Raw genomic sequence first — 21,794 nt, 5'->3', positions numbered from 1 at the left:
TTACTAACAAAGTGCTATTAGTGGCAAAAAAGGGATAAAAGTGTGGGTGCTTACTTCGTATTTTGAGCATCTCATTTTCTCATTATATGTTAGGTTAAAAACCAAAATTTTTGTGTTACAAATAGTTAATAACGATGGACTTTCCAACTGTATGTACTTTGTTTTTCGCGAAAAATCAAAGTGTGGACCCCAGCTGAAAGCGATGTTTTTCTGTACTATCTTTGAAGTACAAACGAAACTTCTGGTGTTTCAAATAGTTACTCACGAGTTACTGATGAATGCAAAAATAATTATATTCATTCCAGAAAAAGTGGGTGCAAACTTCACGGACACCATCTCGCAGCTGCATCGGATTTTCAGTCTTGAAAATCCATCGAGATTCTAACAAGCCATGATAAATAATTCGACCGATCAACCGATGAAGGATTAATTTCTACTGAAAATTACGCTCAGAAAAATAATTACTGAGCAGTTCTATTATTTTCTTATCGCGAAAAACTGAGATAGCTGTACTAACTATCACACAGCAAGTGTCTACAGATGTAACCTATGTAATAAATTTTAAGTAACACAGAGAACGTTATTATTAGAAACAATGTTATCAATGCTAATATAACAAAAATATGATGGGGGACTGAATTTAGGATCCAGTGGAAAGAAAAACATGGAAGCGAAAGTAAAAGTTGCGTCACTTTTCCATATTTTTCGAACATTTTCTCACTGTAGTATGATATTCGAAAATTGTTTTTTAATACATTTGTTTCGATTGATAAATAAATGAGTATTTCAACTGTAGATTTTCTGAATAACCATTATAATTTTTTTTTCCGCATAAATGGCAATAAATCAATCGGAATTTCATAAACTTACGAATGGATGAAGGTATCCAAAATTAATTTTTATTAGCGAAAAATCTGAATATGGAAAAAAGCTTCTTTCGAAATAAGGTATGTGGGAGGCTTTTTCTACCTCTTTCAATCATAGAGGAACACCCCCAAAAAAATTTTTGAATGCTTTCACGCTCGCGAAAATCTCTGCTTGATTTCATTCTTATCAGTTTTTTGATTTATAGAAAAAATTAAAAACTTCTTCTCGACCTCCTTCTTTAGGAGGCTGTTCCTTAGCAGAGGGAGCTCCAAAAATAAAAAAATTATTTGAAAGATCCACCCTATTTTTTGACAAGGACCCCTGAAATTTTTGGTAACTATTTGTTTACACCCTGTATATTCAGGTTTTTTGGTTTCCCCACTTCTATTATAACTCATCAGTGAGACCTACTTATTCGGCAAGGAATAACCCCCTGATATTTGCATCACTGGAAACGATTTTTGGCTACGTAAATGCAGGAATTATACCAACTAATCAGATAGTAATCGAAAAATTGCATATTAGGCAAAAACATTCTTCAGATTTGGTATACATTTTGAACATATGGAAACAGATCGAAGCCTGGATTATCACTTCAGAGTTGTTTCGTCAGTTTTTCTCTGTTATTATAATAATAATAATAAGAATAGCCCAACAACCTAAAGCCCATGAACGAAACATAAATAAAGAACATACTTATCTTGTTCCAGTTAACAGTTTAACTATTTCACCTAAGTATAGGGACCTGAGAAATGAACTTGAATTGATGTCACCCTGAAGAAAAAATATGGATGTAGTCTGCCTGTTGGAGCACTGGATGCATATAGAACTAACACTTTCCGTTTTTTGTCTTTACCTATCGAGCAAGTATTTATATGAAGTTTGTGGTATTCAATTAACTTTTGCATGAGATTCGAAATTTCAGATGTTATCCGACGAAATCATAGAATTCACGTAGTTCACCTAAATTCAAGGTTATATGTTTCAATGCCAATTGATTACACGACTCTTCAAAAAAATTTTTGTTCTTTGTCCTAACGTTTATATTAGGATTTTCCGGTTAATTATGCACAAAAACGAAAAGAAAATAACTTTTTTTAGTATAAAGTTTGCTTTTGTGATTGTTATAGTATTAATAGTCGTTCTTCATTTTTTTTATAATTTTTAATAATTCAAAAAGACCGCCTGATGAGAGTGGCGTGTTTACGTTCACAAGATGCCGCTAGAGGGCACTCGAGTCATAAACAATGATCAAGTGTTGTTTACTAGCCCAGACAGACTTCAAATATCGTCAAGAAAGTGTAAATACGATGCTGATGCATTTTGTTTTATATGTGGTCAATTTATTATAATTCGTGACGTGAAATACGAATTAAAGACATCTCACGTTCTCTCTGAAGCCTATGAAGCATATTTTGACTTTCCTGTTTGGAATCAAGACAAGCCATGGGCTCCACAAGTTGCTTGTTTTTATTGTAAATGCTATCGTTGAATCAGTCTCCTAAACACAAAAGCAAACTTTTTCATGCCATATATATTTTTTTCGTCTAATTAGGATCTAAACTATCGAAATTTTATGCTTTGCAGTCAAAGTCAAATTTGGTGTTGACCCGTGTTATCAGAGTGTTCACTGTACAGGGTGGGCAAAATTGGTGATACCTGAATTCCTCAACTGCAATACCCTATCTTCTTTTGTTTTCGAGTTATAGGTCAAAATTTAAATTTCAACTTTGCACATCATTTCCGTTTTTGTTTGTGCTAGGATGTTGAAATTAAAACATTATATAGACACTTTTTTGATAGCAATCCAGTGGCGTACTATGATTTTTTCCAACACTTATATTTGCAGAGCTATAAGATGAAGATGTATTTTTTCTTATGAATACTGTAGTTTAAAATGACTTAGAAAGACTGTGGGTGATGTATAATATATTTCTGAAACGGTTAAAAATGGCGATACTTTCTTAGTAAATTTAAACTACTGTTTCCATAAGAAAAAGCACAACTTTATGTTATAGCTCAGCAAATAAACCTGTTGAAAAAAATCATAATACGCCACTGGATTGCTATCAAAAAAGTGTATTATGTCTTCATTTCAATATCCTAGCACAAACAGAAGCGGAGATAATGACCAAAGTTGAAAAAACCCAAAAAAAAAAGATAAAGGTATATAGTTGATGGCATTATTAGTTTCTAAAAAAAATACGACAAGATTGGTACATTCATTTTTCTCTATCTCGTTTGGTTAAAAAGTTGTAGTTCAGGTAACACCAATTTTGCCCACCCTGTAGATGTTTCATTAAATATTTCTTCAAAAACGGAATACCACATAAATGGGGCAAAGAAATATTTTGCAATTCAATGGTTCGAAAACCAAAAGACTACTTCTTCTTTGAAGTCATAAATCGTTACTTCTATTCTGGTGATAGAGAAACAGATATTTCAACCAAGCCAGGTAGATGCATGTGGACTCTACTTGGCGCGATTATCCACTTGTAGATATGTTGGGATCTCAAAACAATAAACACATTGAATGGCGATTGCAGTACTACGAAATCATTTGTTGTCATCCACTCATTTGATACTTCCCTGTCTAGCGCTCGGAACATAGATACCTATATGGATTGGACGTTGAGGTACTACTATATCAACGCATTTTTTGTCGTGCACACATTCCGTGAAGTTTGTGTAGGTTCTATATTTGATATCGGAATTTTAATTCGTTAAAAATTTCAAAGTTGGTGTTCATCCCCAGTGTCCAGATTTTTTTATCGTTGGTACTGCAGAAAACATCAGGTGAGCTTATTTTTCGTATCTTTCTTCTGATTTTTCTGATAGCGTAGAAATTTTCGGCTTTATACCAGAGTTTTATATTAGACTATTTCAGTGAAGATTCCTGAATATTTTATTATTTTCAAATTGTTTGATATTTTGACAAATCTGAGTATAAAACCATGTCGGAAACCTCAGATAATGAGGGTTCCTATATGGAAGCGAACGATGCAGAAGAATTCAGCGACGGCGAACACGAGGAGCATGTAAGGCTCAAAGAAGAGAATGGGCAGTTGAAGGCTCAAATAAATAAACTAATTGAAACCGTGGCTCAGTTGGTCGGGGAGAAACGCCTCTTGAGAGAGGAAGTTAAAAAGAATAAAGCGCCTCAATCCCCTAGTTTTGCTGAAATTGCAAAACAGATTACGGCACAGAAATCCCCCACATTTGCAGAAATTGCAAAGTCGGTAGCGGTCCCCAAAAATTCCTCCAAACAGAAAGTTGCTCCAGAACCGGAAAAAAAGAGAGATTTTGCAACTCAAGTTGCGAAAACCCACAAAACGCGCGCGTGAAGAAAGTTCATCTCCAGACGAAGAGACCGCAAAAAAGCAACGGAGTTACCTAAAAAAGATAAAATTCCACCCATCACGACGATGGGTACAGACGATTGGGTAGAGATCTCAAAAGCTCTCTACATGAAGAAATTCGGCTACAACAAAGCAACCGTCGTAAAATACGGAATTAGGATCGTAGCCTCGACTGTGGACGACTACTGAAACATTAAGAAATATTTCGACCAGATTGGTATGGAGTACTTTACCTACCAGATGGAGGAAGAGAAAAAGATCTACGCAGTCATAAGGCATCTCCCAATAGATGCCGACCTAGATATAATCAAAAATGATCTAAAAGTCCAAGGAATCCATGACGCCGAGGTGTCCAGAATGACATCCAATAAAACCAGAAAGTTTATACCCTTATACCTGGTCAAAACTCAGAGAAAGGAGATTTTCGAAATAAGAAGCCTCTACAATCTCTGCATTGTAGTGGAATCAAAAAGAAGGGCAGAAAATCCAAGTCAAAGCTTCAGATGCCAGAGGTATGGACATGCCCAAAACAAGTGCTCTTTTCCATACAGATGCGTTAAATGTTTAGCAATCATTGCACAAAAGATTGCGAACTTACCAGAAAAGGTAAGGACAGAAATGCCACATGCGTTCTGTGCGGCGAAGAAGGCCATCCAGCAAGCTACAAAGGATGTGGCTAATTCAAATTAGTGACAAGGAAGAGGAAAACTGGCCAGAAATCGGCTCAGCAGAGCACGATTCCTCAAAAAGTACAGGAGAAAAAGAAGCCCACCCTCTCCAAAGTAAACGACAAGAAAAAAGTAGTACCAAAACCAGTACAGAAGAAGGAGCAACAGAAAATGCCCCAAGCTAAACCTACGATCAACAAAACAAAAGAAAACAGAAAAGTCTTTGAATCCGCCGACGGATTCTGGAACATAAATCAACAAAGAGTCGAAGTCACATCGGCATATAAAAGACCCCCAAATAACTTATTGGAAGAAGATATCAACAACTTACTAGATGGAACAAACCCGAAAATCTGCATCGGAGATTTTAATTGCAAATCTCCAGAATGGAACAGCAGGATGGAAAACAGAAATGGCAGAAAACTGAAAGATCTCGCTGAAAAACATGAAGCTATCGTTATTGGACCTGAAGAACCAACGTACCTAGCATTCGGAAATGGATTACCAGATATAATTGATATCGCAATTATCAAAAATATCACTAGAGAATTCTCGATAGAGACCTTGTGGGACGGAACCTCTAACCACAACCCCAAGAAAATACACCGATTTGACTAAATATAGCCATCTGATACAATCGGAGGTAACAGAAATACCAACAATCAACACACCGGAAGACCTAGAAAGAGCATTTGATAAACCAGAAAAGAATATACTAGATGCCTACAAAAAGAGCACAAAGAAAATAACGAGGCCAGCACCGATACATCCACACGATGATACACCCAGAGAAATCAAAGATCTCATCAGGGAAAATCGGAGACTAAGAAAAACATACAGGCTCAACAAAACAGATATAAATAAGAGAAATCTAAACCGACACAGCCAAGTTCTAAAAAATGCCCTGAAGGACATGGGAACAAATAGATGGAACAAAAGAGTTCAAGAACTAAATATTATCGATCATTCTGCATGGAAAATGCAAAAATGTCTGAGAAGAGAAAAGACTTTAAATACCACCTCTCCACGGAGAAAGAGGAATGGCATATACGAATATCGATAAAGCAGAAGCACTGGCGGACTCGATCGAAAGAGAATCGAGAATAAATTACAGACCTGATGACGATAATGATGATGTGGAAGAACTAGTTGAGAACAACGAAGAAGAAATGGACGAACCACCAGTAGACGACAAAATAGAAAAACCAACATCTCCATTCGAAATAAAGGAGATAATCAGAAGCTTGAAAAATAGAAAAGCTCCCGGAAGTGATAAAATAACGAATGTTATGTTGAAGAAATTACCTAGAAAAGGTATAGCTGCTCTCACAAATATTGCAAACGGTATAATGAGGACTGAACACTATCCGAAAAAGTGGAAAACTGCAGAAATCATAGTGTTCAACAAACCAGGCAAAGATAAAAAATTACCCCAAAACTACAGGCCGAAAATTTTATTGTCCGCCCTAGGAAAAGTAGTAGAAAGAGAAATCGCTAAAAGGCTTACAGAAGAAACTGAAAATCTGAATCTCATTCCAGCAGAGCAATTCGGATTCAGAAGAAATCACTCAACAGAACAGCAATTACTGAGACTCACAGAATACATAACAGAAGGATTCTAAAATAAACAAGCAACTGGTCTTGTACTACTAGATGTCGCCATAGCATTCGACAGAGTATGGCATGAAGGATTGATTTACAAAATGAGATATGCTGGATATTCAATCAAACTGTGCAAGTTGATTTGGAATTATTTGGGGAACAGAAGATTCTACGTAAAAGTGGAAGGAGAAAACTCCACAACCGGATATAGGGAAGCAGGAGTGCCTCAAGGGTCAATACTGGGGCCGTTACTGTATAACATAAATATTCACGATATACCAAAATCTTCAAGGACTATGCTGATACTATACGCCGACGACACGGGAATCGCAATGCGACATCGCAAGCCAGAAATCATAAAAGGAATATTACAAGAAGCTATAGATGAAATGAATGACTGGTGTATTAAATGGAAAATAAAGCTCAACGGACAAAAGAGCCAAGCGATATTACTGCAAAAGAGGAGACTGAGAACTACAACAAATCTAGAGGTAGATGGAAAAGAAATCGAATGGAAAAACGAAGCGAAATATTTAGGTATCACCCTAGACAAAGGTCTAACTTGGAGAAGCCATATCAAACAAGCCGTTGACAAAACCAAGGCAGCGATGAATATGCTCTACCTGTTGATAGGTAGAAAGAGCCACATGTCAAATGAGACAAAATTGAAAATAATCAAAGCTGTTGCTAGACCGCAACTGACTTATGGATCAGGTGCTTGGGGATTCGCGGCAAAGAGCCATATACAAAGAATTCAGGCAACAGAAAACAAGCTACTACGATGTGCCATAGATGCGCCTTGGTTTGTCAGATACAAACAGATATATTGAGATTTGAAGTGGGAAACCATCACCGAATTTATGGAGAGGAAATTTGAAAAGTTATTCGAAACATCCAAACGAAGAACTCAGGAGATTGGTGGACTACGATCCGGAGGAAGACAGAGGAAGAATGAGAATTTACAAAAGGAGACCGCGAGATCATTTGAGGAGAGATTAAAGTGAGAACGGAAACTTATTAAAACTATACTAAGAAGAGATATCCGAAATGGACGAACATGAAAACCCTAGCACGACAATGTGCAAGAAGAAATTAAGTGATCAAGGGATAAATGATTTATAGGCAAATGACCGGAATAAAAAAAAAGGAGGTTAGGTTTAGTGGGTCGCAAACTCGGAAGAGTGAGTAACCCCACAGTGTTCACTAGAAATGGGTTCCTCTGGGCGAAAGATAGAGCCCCGTGTTTTTTTTTCACGGTCGCAGATTCCCCCTGCTATAAAAAAAAAACACACATTCGATAATTCTGTCTGGCGCGACAAGGAGGTTGTTGAGTTAAAAGCATAAATTTATGGACTTTTCTATCTTTTCGCATTGAAAATTTATGCGAAAACAATGTCCAACCCAACTTTTTTTTGAATGAAACGAATGTTCATTTTCCATTTCATGTATTTAGGTTTCAAGGTTGGGAAAAATGTTCAGCAAAAGAATATTTCAGTCAGATCACATTTTTCTACCTTAAGCAGGAACAGTACTTTTCTGTGTGGTGTTCAGCAGCCAAACGTTCATTGATACACTTGGATTCCATCTAAGTGTAGTAGGTATGATTGACCGGAAAGCTTAACAGCAAATCTATAGCCGCGTCAATATCGGAAGAAAGTTCAATACATACTATCAACGTCGATGAACGGGAAATGATTTCAGCTGATCCTTGAGCTGCTGATGGTAGACATCTCTATTCTGATCAAACAACAACTCCAAGAACTTGAGTTAATCGGAAATCCTTCTTTTACCGAGTCGTAAACTTGTGGAATACGCCGATGTGTTTTCGTCGGAATTTACTCTCGACCAGTTCAGAATGAAAATAAACAGGCTGTCATTTTTTGTTCGAGTCGCCAGAGAGAAACAAAGTTTTTCATTTCCCCAAGCTAAAAAACAAAAAATATTTGACGGAAAAACACTTGTCAATTCCAATAAGCAAGATTTTTCAGTATTCAACCAAAGGGTTGAGGAGGTTTGGGTTGCGTATCAAAATATCTTCGCTTTGAAGCAGTAACAGAATTATACTTCTGGCAGCATTCCAGTATCTGAAATGAATATGAGAAATAGCATAAATTCGTAAGAACTTACGAAAGTGCCATATTTATTGGAATGTGAAATTATACTTGTAGCACATAATGAAATTTATCGACTTCCTTCAGTAATCACCTTTTTCACTAGGTACTAGTAATAAAATTGCCCAAGTCATCTCTGAAACCATTAAATATATAGGGTTTAGCAAACCTCACGTTGTAACGACTCGAGCCGATGAAAACTGACCAATCGTTCTGACAAGATGTCAAGCATCTAAGTGTTTGAAAAAAATGAGTTCCTTTAAGGTTCAATTTACCAGGTGAAGTTTCAAATATTTAGGCAGCTTCAATGTTGAAGAAAATTGATTTGTTCATATAAAGAAGTAAGTATTCCATTAGGACATTCTTATACAGAAAAAATCAAGCAATCATGTATAGAACACATGAGTCATGTCATGTTTTATGTATTTTTCCAGTGACTTACCCGATAAACTCTAAATCCACTCGATGTTGACAATAAAATGTTACAGCACCATCAATTCGTGACGAGTAGCGGCTTATCGTTATCCCCTTCGATTTGAATCAATTTTGTGGACCTGAAAGGATGAAAGAACATTGAAAATCCTGTTTGTCTTGTTGATTTGGCGGACAAGATTGGTAATGCTCATGAACATTGGTATCAAAAATCTAAAGAAATTATTTTTCCTTAATAATTTGGAAAATTAGTCGTGTTCGTAAAATAATGATCGTAATGCCTACGTTGTCGGAGAATGAAATCACATTGTTACAGATAACCATATTATACAGGGTGATTCACATTGCAATTTTCGACAATGAACTTTTTCCCTAAAACATTTTCGAACTTCTGGATTTCCCAGTTATACCGAAAACAACCTTTATACTACTATCTAATCTCAAATAACTGCGCTCTGTTAAAAATTTCAACAGTGTAACATATCTCGGATGAAAACTCCACGGTTCATGAGCTATTAGGATACTCGTGAAAAATGGTGAATGTTGAAAATCACATTTCTTTCGTACCATTTTCAATGTTTCAATAGTATTATAACAGTTCTTGCTGTTTGGACCTTAAATTTACACACTGAAAAAAGAATTGATTCATTTATGCATATTTATTAATCGTAATACAGGCTCAATTATTCCCATATTCTACTTGTGAATAAAAAAAATTTAATTCACTGAGCGAATAAACCAAATGAGCAACATCATAGTCTGGGAAGCTCCAACAATATAATTTCAATGGACTCGAATTCAATCATTGAATAATAAATCGATAGACTTCGAGATGTCTATGTGATAAACACTCTATTTCGTCGAATCGACGCGAACCACGTCTTGAAACAGTTATACTGTCTATGAAGAATATTTCATTGGTTTATGGTCAATACTTCTCAAAATTAAATGACGCATATTGCTGTATCTCTCTCAACAATCAACTGAGATAGTACCATCTTCCTGGTGATCATCGTCGCTTAAATTGATGTTGATTAGAGCATAAACCTAGGTACGAGAAGTTTTGAGAGGGCCTCATATTCAGTTATGAGCTTTTAATACATAAATAAAGACGAATTATATTGTTAACTAGGCCGTACAAAAATTACAATGCTAGTACTTCTTTGTATTGTGTAATGAGAGGATGACAAATCTTCTCAAGAGTGTGATCTGAAGAAATCCTTGTGACGAATATAAACACTCATATACTCTAAGGCGTAGGCCTTTTATCGGAGCTGACTCAATTTGATAGCGATAACAGGCATATATAAAATGTTGAATAATAGAAGCATATTCCAACCTAATTCCAACCAAGCTAACAGAGTCTTTTTAATATGAATATACGGTGTGGCCCACCCCAGACGCGGCGCTCATTTTGAGAGAGTAAATGAAGATATTTTGAATTTTTTTTTTGTGGTGTGTGTAGGATGTGGCAAAGCATAATTTAGAATTATTTTCATATATACAGGTTGTTAGAAAACAAAGATATAGACCAAAGTTACACTTTTCAAATGTAACACCCTATATTTGACTTCAAAAATGGAATGGCAAGCTCAAGTAATGATGAGTTTCTACAGAAGCACGCTTTACGAGATAATAGCGAAGAATCGAAAATATGGAGATTTTCAAATAGCAATTCATGAAGAAACTAGTTACGCCAGCGATACAGACAGAATTGTTTCGAGTTGACAAGTTGGCTACTTCTACATATAAAAGAAAATTTCAACTCTGGAATATCCAGAGTGATCATAATTAATTCTCAAACATCAAGGACAAATAATCGTCGAAAACTTTCCTATTTCAAATGGCACTCCCGGTATTTTTATATCTCGTTGAACTTGAAAATTAATTTCGAAACTATTTTTTCACAACATTTTTCTACATCTGAACCTGATAGTTTCTGAGCAATTTTCGATTTTTAATTCTAATTCTAGTGAACCATTTCCGCCATTATCTCGTAAATGGTCCCTGTAAGGTATGAAGTTATCTGAAGAAAATCATCATAATTTGAGCTTGCCATTCCATTTTTGAGGCCAAATATCAGAGTGTTACTTTTAAAAAATTGTAACTTTGGTCTAACATTGGCCATGTATATATGACAATAATTTCAAATTTTGCTTTTGAAAACCCTACACATACCACATGAAAAAATTTTCAAATGATGATTTTAAGATGGTACCAGGGTTGATTTCTCTTCGAAAAAAAACTCCAAAAACTCGTAGGTACGTACTTCAATCTGAGCAGCGCCGTGACATCCGTAGCATAATGAAACAGAATGCTGTTCAACATGTAGATAACTATATGGTTCGACGAAAAAATGTAATATACACTTGGGCGAAAAGTGTCTATATTGTCTCGTAGTATTGCTATCCACTGCTGCGCCTCGGCTATCAATTTGCAGGCTCGACTGTAGTCTGTAATAGACAGATTGTTCGTACTTGGTACATAATTTGAATCCAAAGTCAATGCCATTCTGGAGATAATGAAGAACAGTTTGATTTGTATTATTTCAGTTACCATGGGTATCCACATACATACAAAATTCATTAGGTGACGGCTTGACGACGGCATTTGAAAAAATCAATATAAACTGTTCAGTTCTCAGAATCCTCTCAGCGAATGGAAAAAATGATAAAAAATCATTGGAGTGTTGAATTCCCGAAAAGATGAGTTATATCGATATCATTAAAACTGTGAAGAACCAACAAATTTTAACTGATTTGCTAGGAAATGATCTGTGGCAACGTCAGTAGAGTGGATCTGTTTGTATCATCTTTGGCTCCATTTAAAAAAGTGACAATGCATTGTGTAAGCCACCTCACTATAATAACCGATTCATACTCATACCAATTATAATTTGAAGTGTTATTACTAAGAAACACATCTTTGTAGGGAAAGTCTGTAAAATCATTCTTCAAGTTCAAATTTCAACTAGGGTTATACACATATAAGCCAAATACATATTTATAAGAATCTTTGGATGATTATGGGTACATATATTCCCACTTTTTCTAAGCTCGAAACTGAAAATTTCTATTGAGTGAGTTTCAACTATTTTTGTGTGCTTGATACGAAACAAACATCTCCAGTTCCTCAATCTTAATCACAATCCAAAAGAACTTGTTTAAAATCTGACATGGATCATAGTAGTATCCTATGATAGGATACGGAAATTATCATTCTGTTCAAACTATACCTAATATTGCGCAATATGAATAGCTATGTACGTATTTCACACACACAAACACACGTTTATGCTAATGATTTTACTGATGCATTGTGGCCCTCTAGCATCGTATTTTCCGTTCAACCTGTTCTCGTGGTCCATCGAACAACCGGTCGAATGAAATCGCCAATTGTGTCGGACATGGCGGAATATGCGGGATTGTATCAATCATTTCGCGTGAGCAGATGTCTACACCACTTACCTATTCTCTGCGAAATGTTTGTTTACCTAACCGAAATCTTGGGCAGACTTCCATGGCCGTTTTGAAATTTACATTACTGTATTTTGAAATTATGCTCCATATGATTGAAGGAGTTCAGTTTTTGTTTATCATTTCTAGAAATTTGATAGTTCACAATTAGAATTCGATGAAATTTTCAATTATGGAGACTAGAAAACAATCTTGTGTCGTTAGTAATATGGAAGCTTCAACCAATTCATTTAGCTGTTATAGTATGGAACTGAATTGCATACAGTTTGAAATTTCTTCAAAAATGAGGGGAGACTATTTTTGTGCTCAATAGTTGGCGCTTCAGAGTAATCTGTATGTACCTTTAAAAATTACAACATGAGAAAGATCCTAAAACCTGTTCCTCGTTCCAGATTTCAGTATAAGCAGGGGAAAAATTTCAACGGCGTAGTATCTTTGTATGATACATGAAAACACAGACAAAAACTCTCTTTCTGCCCATAAGTGAAATGAAGTTGTGTAAAAAAGAAGCTGAAATATTATGATATAATTGAAAAACATCTTTTTCATTTGAAATAGGACAAAAGCCAAAACTCCTTCTACCTTCTACCATGGTGGTTGACGAAGTGAGAATAATCTGAAACAAAAAAGAAGGAAAAAGGAGAGAGATATTTAATTTTAAATTCCCATTTAATTGATTTGAAATTTGAAACCTATCTCGAAAAAGAATCGGTAACAGAATAAATTCCTTCGAAGCCACCCTGAAATTTCATTTTGTGCAACTGTTTACCAATTGGTCTATAGTTTTTTCTTCTACGCCACACTCAAATCTTGACTATCAACAGCATTCTATCGAAAGAGCCTGCTATTACTCTGTCAATGGCCAGTTCTAAGTCGATTCAGCGTACAGCAAATTTCTCTAGGAAGATCAGATCCAGGGACTTTTTTTGAAGGATCAATAATCGAACCTTCATTGAAGAGATTACACGAATTCCATTCTGATTGCCAAAATTCATTGTGACTATTTTTCGACTAAAGAAAATCATCAGTCCTGAATTACGGGATTACAATCTGACACAAATCGATGAAATTTGTTTATTTATAAATGTGTTATTTTGAGTACGATTGGTATAAGTTTGTTTTTTCAATTGTTGCTGAGTTTATATGAAATCTATCATAAGTTTTGAAATTCAAGATTTCTAACTCAAAACCACCTGTGGAGTGTTGCAATTGTGCTATCTCAAAATTTCTTGTTTTATCATCAATACACATCTCTTCTCTACAATTTAATTTTTTTTTATTACAATACCTTAATTTTTGTGGAAGATATAGGGTTTTCAGTGAAACATTACATTTCACAATTTCTTTACGGTTAAAACTGTAGGTTACGTTAAGGACTGCTGAAGAGACACTGTCGGAAAAAATATCATTTATAATGTATGGAAAAGTTAGCACATGGGATTTGCAGGCTCTGTGGATCCGGAGCGCATGGTATACAAGTTTCCAAGCTGGCTGGCCTGAGAACCATTCATGGTTATGTTTTTCACTTTGTTTTCAGTATTTTACCATCATTATTATTAGTATTATTTTACCATTTGAATATGTGTACTTACTGTTATAGCGATAGTGAAATTGAAAAAATTTACAGATTTTCTTGAAACCCTATATCTTTCAAGGCAGTGTTAAAAGTTTTTTGTTTTACTTTGCATTTTCGTCATATGCTAGAAACTTTTTTATTATTTTCTTTTTGCAGAGATTCCTCTTTATTTCAATAAATTTTTGTTGTGCCATACTAATTGTAATACTTTTTTCATTATTGTATCGAGTCATAGAGGGCGACTAGTCTAATAGGACACGACTCTATTTTGTTGATAACAAAAATAATGATTCTTCCCAAAATTGAGCTATTTTAATAAATGAAAAATTAAATTATTAAGAAATGATGCATCTTGATGGCAAAAGTGGAACAACTGGAACACTCCTAGTGGTTTGAAAATAAAAGTAGGAAAAGAGATATCGTACGTATGCCTGATTTTCTCGAAATTCAAAACTTGTTATAGATTTCATATAAACTCACCTACAATTGAAAAAAAAAATTCAATGTTATTAGACTCAAAATAACACATTTATGAATGATAAAACTTCCACGATTTATTGAGTGGATCGATTATTTTGCCGGTTAGTGGAATAATCCAGGGAGTTTCTCAGGTAAGTAAACATAGCTAACATAGCTCAACTGCAGGTGCAGGACACGCAAAAGATTGCAAATAACCTATAGTTGTAACGTCTACGATATACGAAAATATTACCAACTTTTCCGTTTATTCCGGATATCATTTCTACGGGATACTCTAACTGCTTGACAATTTTTATGAATTCAAATACAATTAGACTCGATATTTGTTTATTCAATTCTTTTAATATTTATTTTTAAAGAATTTGTAATTTCTCTTGATATTAATTAGATCCAAACATTATATAACACTGAACATTTTTGATCGAATTAATCCCAAGATCCCTAAGGCGAATAAATTCAGAGATATATTGAGTACCTCGAAACAAGATGACTGCTAGGGAGTCATGTCCAGAAACGCTTCGTTGAAGAGTTATGTTTCTGTAGATGACGAGAGGTCAGAGAGGAATTTTGCAGTGGTATTTTTCAACTAGAAATGCAACTACCACTGAAGTTTTCACTGATTCCCCATACATACAGAAGGGTGGAATAGACATTACCTTTTCATTTTTCACCATAACTTTTCATTCAAGCTTATCAGAAAATATAATATATTGAAATTAGGATTTTGTCTCGAAACCGAAAACGAATGAATTTAATCCTTTTTTGAACTTCGAACTGGCATATTACTCATTTGAAAAATTTCTTGCATAATTTTTGCACAAATTAAGTACACACAACGAACTGAGTCATTATAACACTGTGCTGGAGGTCAAACTGACAAAAAAGGTCATGGCAATTTGGTTGGTTTTTCAGAAACAGAACAAAGAATGTATTTCATTCAGATTTTGTCTTTTCAATGCCAAATTTTGAATGATTACTTTCGGAGCCTGTGAAAAGTTATGATAGAAAATCGAATAGGGTTATCGATTCAACTCCTCTCTAGCTTTGAGGCATGAATAAAAAAATTAGTTTCAGGTGCATCCCTATTCGAAATATTAGTTTTTAAGAAAACCAAAATTTAGCACTGTAGACAAAAGGGGTGCAGGACATGAGAACTGATCTGGTCGTAACAAGAACAACTCAGGATCGAGGATCGACGAACCTTCAATGTTCTGCTTCCTTTAAGGGATGACTAACTCTGCCACAAGGACCGTGTTGTTTAACTAACGGACCCAGAATCGTAGTCACAGACTGCTGACCGTAGTAGTAGGTCTGGTGAGCTGGACTGAATCACGCCCAACAATCTGTTAATTGTCCAGCTGTCTGAACATAAATTAATCATCATATAAACATAAGGAAATCCTTAATAATATTCCTGAACAAGCAAATGCGATACCAATACTGTCCCTTTCGAAAACAATTCGAATACATATATGGAAAATAAAATAATATCTGTCCAATAATTTGCAATCTGAAGGATAACTCCATCCGATACTTTCCTGTGAAGTTATTTGAAAGAATGCGATTCTATAAGAACACGGAATATAGGTATAGTTTTCCTGATCGTTGATGACTTTATTGTAACGCGTCATTTTTTCAACTGGAAAGCAAATATTCGTACCTAGTTTTTATTTCGTTCATCGTGGGTTAATGTTTTTTTTTCTCATGATCTAAAAAAAATTATAACTACCTCACCAAACCAGTAGTCCTTTTGGAAGTAAACGAAGATGTTGGAGTGAATTTTCATCTAACCAAATGGTTGTATTCTGCTTTTCATTTGTAGCTTACAAATCTGTAGCGTACGATCGATCTGTCAGTGTCCGATTCACAGATTCGTAAATAATGCAATTCTGGAAATGTTCCTGTAATTATATTCTTTTCACAGTATTACTTTTGAACTACTTATCGTAAAAAGTTACGGATTCCTGTAAGCTACAGATCGCTAAAAACGTCAAGAATTGCAATGTTACTGTAGGCTCATGAAAAATTACAGATTGTCTTACAGATGAAAGCAGAATACCACCATAAATTTTACAAACATTAGCAACTCCAGATCCAATTATCTACTAAAACGGAAATATTACAAATTTCTGGAGTTCGCCATAACCTGACCTAACTTTTTAAAAGCCGCGATGCATGTGCTGATTCCATCGCTGCTTTCCGTGTATATAATCAAAAGTTCAAGTATTCAGACGGCTGGAGAGTTGGATTCGAGTATAACAAATTACTCATATTTTGAAGTGCAACAGGAATGAAATATGTCTAGCCGAGTGGACCGGAGGACCGGGGTAGTTAGAACCCTACGCTTCACTCGATTTCATTCGAGTGAAACAGGTGGGCAAACGGAAGTGTGTGAACTGTTTCTGTCAGCACTTTTCAAACATTTCGCTACGAAAAATGCTGAAGGAAAAAAAGGCAAATAGGCAAATCTTTGACCAGTTACGTTTCAATATAATTTTCCTGATACAAAATAGTCAGATGAAATAAGGCTTGAAGCTTTTCGAATAGTCAGCTCTCGTGAGATATACATATATAGAACGAATTCAGAAATCATTTCCTCAGAATTAGATATTGTTCAATAGTGAGAAATAGTTTTCCATAATTCGATCAAGAAGGATGACAATTTTCTACAGAGGTTCATATTATTAAAATAAGAAATATTTTCAAGAATTAAGGCATAAAGTCATAATCGCAATTAATTCAGATGAACAACATCTGAAAAATATAGATCCCGGCGTGTTTCTTACCCGCCGAGTTGCCGAGTAACGGTCATTTGCTCATTTTCAGGCAGAGCGCTAGACCACTACGCCGCAATGGCAGTTGTACATATTAAGATTAGTGTGATTTACCCCAATACAAAATTTCAAACTTTACTTGAAAACTAATACCTTGACAGAAAGGAAGCCCACGAAGCTACATGTGGATTTACTCGAGCGTCGTGAAAGCTCATTGGTATATGAAGATTATGGTGGGAAAAAAAATTGTATAAAGTATTGTATACTGGTGTAGCATTCATGATATCATCAACGAATGAATAACAGGATCTTGGACGTATTTATTTTCAAAAATTCCAATCTAAGCCGACGTTTCGAAGGATCTACCCTTCTTCTTCAAATGATAAATCTGGGCACATGTCAGAGAGAACACAAGAATATCATACAGAAAAAACATACCTAAGTTGGAGACTTCAAGTGAAAACTGTAAAAAATGATGAAACAATAAGAGACATGTATACCTATACGTATACAAATTTATTCATTGTACATCGGGAGTAAGAGAGGGTTGTATAACAAGCTGAGATTGCCCATGTCTTTTCTGAAATTCACGGATTTGTTAATCTTAATAAAAAACGTTTCACTGATTCTTCGTTTGTAGCAATTAAGTTCACCATCCTAAACATCAGTATCTTCGAATGTAAAATTGTGTCCAGAATTAAAATGGTGTGAGGTCAGGGCTGTTTTATCACTGTTGGAGACATTTCTACAATCACATTTGTGTTGTTTTAAACGGTTACTCAAGTGCTGACTAGTTTGGCCAACATAACATCCATCACAGTTGAAACAAGGGATTCTGTGAACTAAGTTGGAATTGATTGAGGCGGGAGTTTGGTCCTTAATTCTTGTGAAGAACTTTTTTGTTGTGTGCTTCTTGTGGAAGATTGAGTTGATTTTACTAGATAGAGAAGGGATAAATGAGAATTTAAAATATTCGGGTATCATCTGGTGATCTTCTTCGTTGTTAGAGGATCTAGTAGATGTACAAAATAATGTGAACTTTTTTCTGGTTCCTGTTATTCTTTGCTGTTACATAAGGTACTATTTTCATTGGTAAGATGAGCGTCCACAGGGGATCAAAAATTGGAAAAAAAATGAAACAGATATAGTCGAGCGTGTCGGATTTTGAGAGTCTCTGAGAGGCGCTTTACCGTAGAATGTACTTTAAAAGGGAGTGCGCGATGTTCTTTCTCTGTAGATTGTATATCTGAGCGCCCCACTCCTATTGCCCACTATCTCAAAAACGGTTGAACGTATGAAATATTGCCTGTGGAGAAATGACATTTTACGTACTGTAATGTACAATGTAATATGCACCTCCACAAAAAATAATGTCAATATGTTCTCTCTTGTTTGCTATCTTCAGCTATCTATTTACAGGCTCGACTATTATACACGGTATTTCGTCCTTGGTACATAAACGACTATAATAGTGTGCCACTTTCATGATTAATGCAAAATTGAAGTGGAAAATTGATTTTTTTTATTTTATTGGTGTTTTTTGTTGCTTAGATATGTGGAAACAGCCAGGTTACATATTTGACATTATTCTTGAATCAGATTCTTCGCATTAAAATTAAAATCCAATGCGCTCGAAAATATCCAGGTGTCAAGTTTGACGCACTCCATCTTCCTTTCGACTCGCTTTATCAGAAGCTACGTCAATATGTAATTAACTTGAATATATCTTAGTCTGACACTTTCGAGTATGTTTGATGATATTTGTCATGAACTTGATTATCTGTCTTCCACGGATTCTCCTTTATACAAGGCTGAATTTTGGCAGAATACATATCGTCTTTCAACAAAATCTAATCATCAGTTTCAGAAATATGATTTCTTCCGTTTTTCAATTCTCAACAAACTTACATTGAACGGGAAGCAGATTATACAGATTATACAGAATAACTTTTTAAACCATGACACGTATTTCGCTATCACAATATCATCATCAGTACCGCAGAAGGTACTTTTGGGAACGGTGAGAACTATACGCCGGTACATGGGAAATGCAAAAGAACTGCTTCGGCAGGAAGTGCGGGTGGATCAGGAAACCAACCGATAGCAAGAAGCCTAGAAGCGGCCCGAACCCGACCACCACCACGAGCCCGAAAACCTGGAAAGGGCTCCAAAAGAGCTTAATCCTTTTGATATCTGAGATATCTAGGATAAGTTAATGTTTCTCTGGAAAGGAGTGTGAAAGCTGCAAGGCTAATGTCATAATAATAATAATAATTTGTTTCAAGTTCAATTATGGATTTTCATCAAGTATCGGCCATATCAATTCAATAAACTCACCTTATTTCAATGAATAAATCCTGTGATTCTATATCTACATCCTTTAATATTATGGTTTATTCATTTGATTGTCTGAATATTGTTTTTCAAACTACTTGATTTCTTGAAGAAATTCATTTCTTCGAAGAACCTGAAGATTGCTGTCATCTCATGATAATTATCAAGCAGAAATAAGGCTTTCTTATCTTTTTCATCATTATGCTGAATAAGTCAGATAGCAATATCTATTCGCACTATCATTGGGCTATAATTCCATAAATTACGAAATCACAAGTATACAGAAACCAAATGGACGACCGCTTAAAGGAAATATCTAAACCTCGATGTCCCCAAGTTGATAGCAAGATCTCGTAAAATTTCAATCGGAGCGATGGAAAATCTGGCAGAGTAGTGAAAATTCAATTTCGAATCATCCCCCTCTTTCGGCACATAAAAATGTCTCAAGTGGCAAAGTAAGCATCGCAATGCCAAGGAAAATCTTCACTGGGAATTTTCGTGTCGAATAAATGGACGATCCAGAAATAACATAACCATACCACCGTATTTCCTTAATGGACTTTTTCATGGTGTCTGGGGAGCTTGAAGTTCGGTTCCATATTTCATGTATACGGGTCAGAAATCCTGAATCTCTAATCGCATAGTTGCCAGTGGAGTCGACAGTTTGTACAAAGTTAGCTTTTGTGGTAGACAACTTGCGAGTTATAATCCAGAGTGGAGTTCCTTGTTGAAATTTCCCTCTTTTCTTTAGCTACTGTTCAAGCCAATTTCGAGACAGTGTTGAATTTATATCGATACAGGGTGGTTATGATTTGCGTAAATATTTGTATGTATCATGAATTGAAAATTCATAAGGGTATAAAAATACAGAGGGCTGAAATTGTACCATCTACTTCATTACTGTTTTCATCAGGAAGTACCTATTATTGATATCAATACACTGTAAAGAAATGTTACCACATAAAAACCATGAAAACTGAAAACTTTTGTTGTCCGGGTTTCAATTCGATAACCCCTGAATAAGGGTGATACTTATGTCGTATAAATCTGTTATGATATGAAACACAATTCTTTCGCCTTGGTCACTGGGAACCCTTCTTGAATATAAAATATTTTTAACGTTATTTCTGATTGGCTCGAGATCGAGTCTATTTCTAAACAAACCGATTGCATTTTCTTGGCTGTTCCTGAAACATCCGATTGCCATACATCTTGTGCTAACTCCGCGTATATCTTACCGAAAGAAATGACTGCGAACAATTGTTCATGCTCTGCTACAAAAGGCTGCAAATTAAAAGTGTGTATCCGGTGCTCTTCAAAGTTTCATAGAAAATGTGCTAAAAGAATGGAGAATGTGAAGAACTTGAATGGAAATCAAGTCCTGTGATGGGATTGTGCAGATCAACAACCTGACATTTCCAAAACAAATCAGAAGATAAATGAAAATCTTGTTTTGAAGGTGAGATATCTGGAGGAATTATTGAGTGAATCCAGAGAAATGAACAGTATTTTAAAGCAAAATAACAGTCTGCTTATGGAAAAAGTTGAATCACTACAAGTTAAATGTACCGAGTTGGCAAAAAAGTGGATAAAAACGTCAACATAAACATTCCAGGAATACAAATAAGTGAAGATAATGTAGAGCCCACCACTTATGCAAAAGTGGTTTCGGACAACCATCAAAGGCGGCGGTGCAAGCCAATGATGTCACAGAGACAGTAGTTCGAAATGCACATAGGCTACAGAGAAATCAGAGAGTAGTTACAAATAATAACTTCAACAAGAATGAAAGTAAATCAAAACAAACATCTGAAGAGACGAATCCTTCTGAACGTAAGAACCGCAGAACTGAAAAACCGGAAGTCTTCACTGAAGTTACATACAAGAAACCCAACAATCTGAAAAAAAAAACATTGCAACTGCAGAATAAAGCAACGATTCTTCAGGTCAGGAGCGAAAATTGTGGTTGTATATCTATAGAGTTAAAAGAAGTACAACGGCCAAGATGCTTGTAGAATATTTAACCACAAAGGAAGGTTTCGAAAATGTAGAAATGATGGTCAAAGAAATTCCATCAGAAGCAAACAGACTCAAAAGATTTGTTGTATTCGCACC

General features: G+C 35.4%; 1 protein-coding gene across 1 annotated transcript in view; it reads right to left on the bottom strand.

The window, feature by feature from the left end:
- Window positions 1-21,794, bottom strand: part of LOC123319555 (tachykinin-like peptides receptor 99D) — a 709,883-nt gene that overhangs the window by 487,856 nt on the left and 200,233 nt on the right. Inside the window, exon 3 of the mRNA XM_044906600.1 lies at window positions 9,050-9,161. The gene's annotated coding sequence lies outside the window, so the exon portion shown is untranslated. The remainder of the gene's footprint in view (window positions 1-9,049; window positions 9,162-21,794) is intronic.

This window comes from Coccinella septempunctata, chromosome 8, assembly GCF_907165205.1.
Source record: "Coccinella septempunctata chromosome 8, icCocSept1.1, whole genome shotgun sequence".
NCBI classification, from domain to species: domain Eukaryota; kingdom Metazoa; phylum Arthropoda; class Insecta; order Coleoptera; family Coccinellidae; genus Coccinella; species Coccinella septempunctata.
This window is presented reverse-complemented; position numbering and strand designations above follow the sequence as displayed.